Below are 7704 nucleotides of genomic sequence, written 5' to 3'. Positions count from 1 at the left end.
AATCGTTTTATGCTTGTGTAAGGACGAGCTTTTGCGTCACTCGTATTTGGAGGTTTGGAAATAATAAACGAGTTTCCGTTGTTACAACTGAATTCTCGAGTGAATTATACTCCAATAGATTTATCGAATTAATTTTAAATATGTTAAGGTTATGAAAAATCTCGGAATAAATAAAGGAATTATCGAGCTTAACTCGATTAATAAATTATTTCCGAAGAGACATTCCGGAAATTAATTTAAGAAACAAATTCTCAAGGAAGAGAATTAATTCCGAGAATCCTTAAATATATTTTAATTAATCGAGAACGAACGAGAAAATTCTCGGTTCAAATCATATAATTATAATCCGTTCGGTTATGGATTTAATTAAATGATTGTATGAAAGGACGTGGTTGTAACAATTTTTATGGGACCCATTTGAAAGAAAACAAGGAAAAGAGTTTGGATTGTGAATAAGATGTTTTCTTCCTAGCTTGCCACGTCATCTATGACTCATCTTCTTCACAAAGTGATAAGTATCACTTGGCCGAGTGAAGAAGAAAAGAATCGGCAAACCAGGAAAAAAAAAAGAAAGGAAAAGAAGAGAAAAGAAGAAGCAGAAGAAAACTGAGCGGGAGAGAGAGAGAGCTCGGGGAAGAGAAAGGCCGAGAGAGAGCAGGAGAGAGCGAGAGAGCGAGACTGAGAAGGAGAGGACGCGCGACTACCAGCACCAGCCTGTGCGCGCGCCATCCAGCCAACCACCGAGCCCGAGCGCAACCCACGCGCGGCCGAGAAGGAACCAGCGCCGCCGCGAGCACGCCGAGGACACCGGACCGAGAGAAATCGCCGGAAACAGAAGGAACGAGCACCGGAGAGAAGAGATTTCACGGAATTAAGGTTAGATTTTTGGTTCCCCTAATTTTGGAATCCGGATTCTAGGGTTTGAATTTTGGAATTTGGGGCTTTTCTCTCTGAGTGTTTTTGTGTAATTATGGCATGGATTAGTGTTGTTTCCGGGTTATCTCTTGGTTTGGATTCGATATTTGAATATTTGCTTAGTCAAGCCCCATTTTAGTATGGAATTCTCTGGTTTAGGGCTGGCCGTGCGTGTGTGGATGTGTTGATCGCTAATCTGGTTTGGTGTGGGTCTGTTTTGGCCGTGTGATGTTGGATTTGAATTGATTTTGTTTTTTCTAGTTGAGAATAGGAGTTAACGGTTGTTTCGTTGGTGTGCGTGTGAGTTATATCTGTTGAGAGTCTAGGCTCGTTTTAGGTGGGCTGAACAGGTCTCGGGGCAGCGGCTCGGGATGGCGAAGAGGCTGTCCGAAGGTTGGCGGAGCTGCTGCGCGAGTGACGACGGAGCGGGGCTGGTCAGCGAGGTTCATCGGCTCGGTTGGGACGAGCTGTTGGGCCGGGGACGGCAGCAACTTTGTGGCGGCTCTCGGGGGGCTGTTCACAGCTGTCGGGTTTCGTTCGGAGACTCGCGAAGTCTCGGTTTAGTGTTAGAAAGTCGAGAAATTTCCCGAGTCTCGACTCGTGCTAGTGCGAACCTATAATTATTTTTGTTGGGTCGTTCTAGATTATGAGAGTTGCGATATAATATCAATATGTATGTTTTATTATCGAGCTCGTTTTATGTAAGTCGTTAAAAAAAAATAATTAATATGTATCATTATTAAACTCGTTGATGATTCAATCAAATTAGTTAGTATACTTATCTTCATTATGTATTAAAAATCGAGTTCGACTATAAGCTCGACTCTTTTAATTTGGAAAAAGAATATCAACGAGAAATGTTTTATTTACGTTCTCAAATACTTATAACTTGTCAATAAAGAGACAAGTCATAAAATATTTTCTAAACCACATTTGAGAAGTATCGTTTTGAGTTATTTTCATATAGCTTACGTATGCTATAGATTGTTAGTAAGAGTTTCTTTATACGTTCTTTTCTTTTAGTTTCGACCTTCGGGAACCTATCCTAAGCAATGGGCTTTGTCCCGTCAAAAGAATAGGTGGTCGAATAGCGGGGCGTTTCTTAGCCTAGATCACGGAAGTTGTTAAGGCCTTGTTCTTAGGCGTCGATTCTTTCCCGTCTCTGTTCTGTCATGTTTTCCCTGATGTTTGTTCTGTCATGTATTCTCTGTTCTGTCACTAGGAGGACGTTTTGAATGCATTCCTTATGAGCTTTCTTTTAGTAGAAGTGTGTACGTTAGTAGATCAATGGACGAGATACTGAGTATGCTCAATGTTCGATCTTTCTCTTCCATAGATACGTCCAGATTGCTATAAGGATTAGCAGGAGAAGCTTACGAGGACTGGGTTATACGTGAAGTTAAGAAGAACCCTTTTATTTGGAAGAGAAGATCTCAGGATTCGAAAGAATCGTTATCCGGGTAAGTGGATTATAGGCACCTACAATATCAAGAAATATTATATATATCTTTATATATATACATATATTGTACGTGCATTTTCTATATGCTTTCTAGTAAGCAAGAGTAAGATAAGCCAGAAGATAACTCACTATCAAGATTAAGGGCTTTAAGCCACTAACGAATTGAGAAACGGAATTAGTCCGGCTAACAAAAATGGCTAGAGGATCTAGGAACCCGAGCCTTTGTTATGTGTGTAGTTAGTTTTCCTTCCAAGAGATCCAGTCCTAGTAAACTGGGTTATGAGAGACTCTAGTTAAAACTCGTATTCAAAAGCGAGGATATTATGATAGGATCCCTGGGAGTCACATCCTGAGATCTTATAAGTCACGAGTTAATAAGCGAAAAGAATATATGTTAAGATCGGGATTAAACCCGAATGAAGCAGTCTCTCATGTTAGGTTAATTAAAGAGAAAACATAGAATGGTACCGCCTCCGACATATACCCCTTGTTAGCAGGTACCTATTATGCTTCGTGCTGGTACCACATGGGGATTAGGCAGGAGACTGTGCACCCTCCTGTCTGGCGCCAATAAGACATGTGTCGTGCGGATATCATTAAGGGATCCCGAGCAGGAAATGTATTGTATGATGGGAATTGCCGGGACCTAAGCTGGCATATTCTCAAGTAAGAGGAGTTACCGGGACCTAAGCTGGTAATTCCATAGTTATGATTAAAGCAAGTATGTTTACGATGTGAATCACCGGGACCTAAGCTGGTGAATTCTTAAGTAAGGGGGATCTCTCGGGACCTAAGCTGAGTGATTCCTAAGCAGATGAATCTATCGGGACCTAAGCCGATTGGTTCTTAAGTAAGATGAATCTGTCGGGACCTAAGCCGATTGATTCTCAAGTAAGGTGGATTTATCGGGACCTAAGCCGATACTTCCGCAAGTTATGAAAAGATATGATCTCATGTTATGTATTGTTTATGTGTTATGTGCATTGTGCATTAGATATGTAGATATCCGCTTACTGAGTCTTTCGACTCACAGTTATTATCTTGATATTGTAGATAAAGGAAAGGCCAAAGAAGACTGAGCAGAGCATCAGCGAAACCGGTAAGTAAGTAGGCGTGTGTATGTACGGCTGCCGACCTGTGGCTAAGTCAAGGGCGAATGAGTCTGTTTTGTTTTTAAAAAGAGACGAGTCTTTTTGTTTGTAAAGTTTTAAATAGTATGTTGTAGGAAAAATGAAAAATTCGCCCATAGTTTTGAGACGTTTATGTAAATTTTTTAAAAGTTTTTCTAGAAAATGTTTTCAGGAAGCGCTTCCACCAAAGTTTTTATGAATTTTATTTATGTTAAAGTAAGATACGAAGATCTCTGCCGCGGCTCGTGGGCGAGCTAAGGCTCGCGGGTCGTGACAGCTTGTTGTTATTTCTTTTATGCCTTGTTATTACCTTGCTAATAAAACACAAATAAAAGCTTTAACAACCTTCATAAAACGTTCCGTTACACTCGATTCTTTTTCGCACCTAAAAAGGACCAAGCTTTAATTATTTCTTTTTCTTCGAGCTGGAGTAAACCCGCATTAAAAGTGGCATAACTCTCTTCTCCGAAATTGAAATTTAATGATTCTTGAATAAAATTAAAGCTCTGTCCGTTCTCTGTCCAATGCCACCAGTTTCGGCTCAAAAGGACATCGGAGCCGCCAGATCTCGCGATTTTACTCCAAGGTGCGCGGCTGTGCTGAAACTCCAGTTTTTTAGAAATCCGGATTTTCAAACCCCACTACCATGAGTTATAGAACTCTAATGAGAAAATTTTCTTGAGCAAAAATGTTTTTCATATGATTATAAACATGATGTGTAAGATTAAATTGTTTTGATTTTTGAAAGTTTTATTGAAATTGAATTTTTACAAAACTAGTTTGAATTTTGAAAAACCGTTTTCACTTTCAAACTTGAAAATATTTTGTCATCCAAATCAAATAAGTTTTCAAAATGTTTTCAAAACTATATCTATATAACATATGTTCAAAATCTATATGCTCTTGAAAATTTGAGTGGGAGGTCTCTTTGTAGACAAGCCGAAAAATATACAGATGTGTAATCTCAAACTTTCAAGTGTTCGAGTGAGTTGAAGTTCACACTTCCCTCATGCACTTTCCCGAAATAGAAAATAGGAAAAGATCGAGTATGTACCTTGTGCCTTTATGCACTAATACTACTCTGAACATGTCGATCTAGGATTCTCTTCTAGTTGTCCGCTCTGTCGCTCTCTAACTAGGAAATTTGTTTCCGAACTTATAAGAGTCGATGAACCAACTCCAAAAACTAAGTGGGAGGGTTATACTTGTTGTTTGTAACCCACGATCCCCAACACTAATGAAAAGTGCAAGTGTCGCCGGACTAAGAGTCACCCTCGTGGCCCTCTCTTAAATAAGAGTACTCAATGGCGCTTTGCTCTGATCATTGCTCATTGAGCTACGTCTGATAGTGAGACGATGATGGCAAGGCCTCCCCTTGGGGGATTGTTTTTCAAAGTTGATCTTTTGGACTAAGTGGTTGGTTGCACACTTAGGCTCAATCCCTAGTAATCCTCCCTCGAGGCCCTGCGAAAGGAAGTGAGTGATCAAACCAATTTACAAGGTGGCTAGTCAAAATAGATGTATTGACATCTTGGTTTAGCATTAATGATGTGTCATTTACTTATAAAAGGAGATTTTTTGCGGCCTTCTCTTGAGGGAGTAAATTATCGTTTGGTTTATAACACCTTTGGATTTTATAAAAGTCTTAATAAAACTTAAATCCTAAACCAAAGACTAATCATAAACTTGTTTCAACTTTTATAAGCAACATGTCTCGCAAACATCTCTCAATCATCCTTTCCTCGAACAAACTCGAAAACGAAAACTACGTAGATTCGAAACATAACCTCGACATAATACCTACCGTTAACAAGCACAAATGGTTACTCACCACCCCGTGTCCTCCTCTGACGAATGATTATTCAACTCAAGAGGACAATGACGCCTTAGCGGCCTGGCTTCGATCCGATGAGATTGTGAGGTGCTATATCTTGGCATCTATGAACAATGTGCTGAAAGAGCAACATCGTGACATCGAGACTGCCGCTGACATGCTCCACAATCTCCTTGAGATGTTTGTAGGGCAAAGGCGTCAAACAAGGCTACAAGTAGTCCGACAGTTTATAAGCTGCCATATGCAGGCCAGGACTCCTGTTGGAGACTTCATGATACTGATCATTAGTTATCTGAATAAAATGGAAATCCTAGGATCTGAGATTGATGGGAAGAATGTCAGAGATATGATCTTAGAAACTCTCCCCGCATCTCTTGATACCTCCAAGATGAACTACTTCATAAACAAGCTAGAGTAAACTGTTACCAAGCTTATGAAGGGACTTCACACTGCTGTAGGTCTCACTAAGAGAAAGAGGAATCAAGGAGAGGCACATGCTACTGAGCAAAAAGCCTCCGCCTCTGAAACTGAGAAGAGACTTTACCAGGCCGATAAAAAGAACTGTCCTGCCTATCTCAAAGCAAAGGAACATAGTATTGCACTAGTTACCGAAGCATACTTAGTAGCTGATAATGTATCAATGTGGATTCTTGACTCCGCTGCTACTAACCATATTTGTTGTTCCTTGAATGGTTTCAAGAAAACCAAAAGCTTAGAGGAAGGCGAGTTCTGTTTCAAATGGGGTGATGGGAGCCTGGTGTCCGCGAAGGCTGTGGGATCCGTGACGCTGTCTTTTGAAGACCGCACTTTAAACTTGAATAATGTTTATTTTGTTCCTACCTTTGGGAAGAACTTAATATCCGTTGCTCGTCTTCGTGAGCAAGATTATTGTTTAAAGTTCATTAAGAATGGAATTCGTATTTCGTTTCCTGATAATTCTTTTGTCACTGATGCATGTATGAAGAATGCTCTTTCCTACATCTATCCCACTCAACATTCTCTTTTAGACACCGAAATAGATAATGATCTAATTAGGGAGCCAAAGAGGATCAAACTTTCTGAATCCTCCGATCTAACAAAATCAACACACCTATGGCACTTAAGACTTGGTCATATCAGTCTAGAAAGGATTAAGAGACTTGTGAGGGACGGTCCACTCCAAGCCTCTGCAATAGGTTCGCTACCTACTTGTGAATCCTGCATAGAAGGAAAAATGACTAAGCGACCTTTCTCCGATAAGGGTCGAAGAGCCACTGAGTTGCTGGAGCTAATACATTCTGATGTATGTGGTCCGCTCAGCCAACAGGTACGTGGAGGATACGAATACTTCGTTACCTTCACCGATGATTACTCACGATATGGGTTTGTCTATTTGCTCAAACACAAATCCGAGACCTTTAACGTATTTAAGGTCTTTAGGGCTTTAGTGGAAAAGCAAACTGGCAAATTGATCAAAACCCTTCGATCTGATCGAGGTGGTGAGTATATGTCTGGAGAGTTCGATGACTTTCTTAAGGAAGAAGGTATCGCTTCTCAGCTTACCGCACCTGGCACGCCTCAACAAAACGGAGTGTCAGAGAGAGGAAACCGAACTCTTATGGAGATGGTTAGATCAATGATGAGTTACTCATCACTCCCTCTTTCCTTTTGGGGATATGCCCTTGAAACAACCGCCTATATTCTGAACCAAGTTCCGTCCAAAACGGTTCCTGGTACTCCTTATGAACGATGGACTGGCCGTAAAGTGAATCTTGGCCGCATCCGAATTTGGGGTTGCCCTGCACATGTGTTGAGGCAAAAGACTAGCAAGTAGGCTAGTAGGTCAGAATTGTGCCTGTTTGTGGGATATCCAAAGGAAACCGAAGGTTTTACTTTCTATAGTCCCGAGGACGATAAGACTTTTGTTAGCACGAATGCTCGTTTCCTTGAGGAGGACTTTATGAAAGATGCAAAACCTAGAAGCAAAATTGTGCTTGAAGAAAAGTTGGGTGAGGAAGCTTCTACCTCATCTGTAAGAAATGTTCTTACCCCAACTGAAACACAACCTAACTCATCAGAATCTCGTCAAGTAGTACTTCGACGTAGTGGGAGGGCTACTCAAAAGCCTGACAGGTACATGTCTTATGGAGACTCTCTTGTAGCCGTCTCCGACATGGATGATCCTGTTTCCTATAGCCAAGCGATGGCTTGTTCTGAATCAAACCTTTGGCTTGACGCCATGAAAGTTGAAATGCACTCGATGTATGTCAACAAAGTCTTGAAACTTGTAGACCTTCCTGAAGGGATTAAACCCGTAGGGTGTAAGTGGATATACAAGAAGAAAAGGGGTCCTGATGGGAACGTTGAGACGTTAAAAGCACGAC

At 40.8% G+C, this 7704-nt stretch overlaps 1 long non-coding RNA gene across 1 annotated transcript; it reads left to right on the top strand.

The window, feature by feature from the left end:
* Window positions 1-363: 363 nt before the first annotated feature.
* LOC149393468 (uncharacterized) lies at window positions 364-3687 on the top strand. Its single transcript, XR_016299938.1, has 3 exons — window positions 364-876; window positions 2252-2375; window positions 3431-3687. It is a non-coding gene; the product is annotated as an uncharacterized LOC149393468 (long non-coding RNA).
* Window positions 3688-7704: the final 4017 nt, after the last annotated feature.

This window comes from Urtica dioica, chromosome 6 (genome assembly GCF_054948205.1).
Source record: "Urtica dioica subsp. dioica isolate 48M chromosome 6, U.dioica_male_clone48M_v1_H2, whole genome shotgun sequence".
Classification (NCBI taxonomy): Eukaryota; Viridiplantae; Streptophyta; class Magnoliopsida; order Rosales; family Urticaceae; genus Urtica; species Urtica dioica.
Note: the sequence above shows the minus strand (reverse complement) of the source record. Positions and strands in the feature narration are given on the sequence as shown.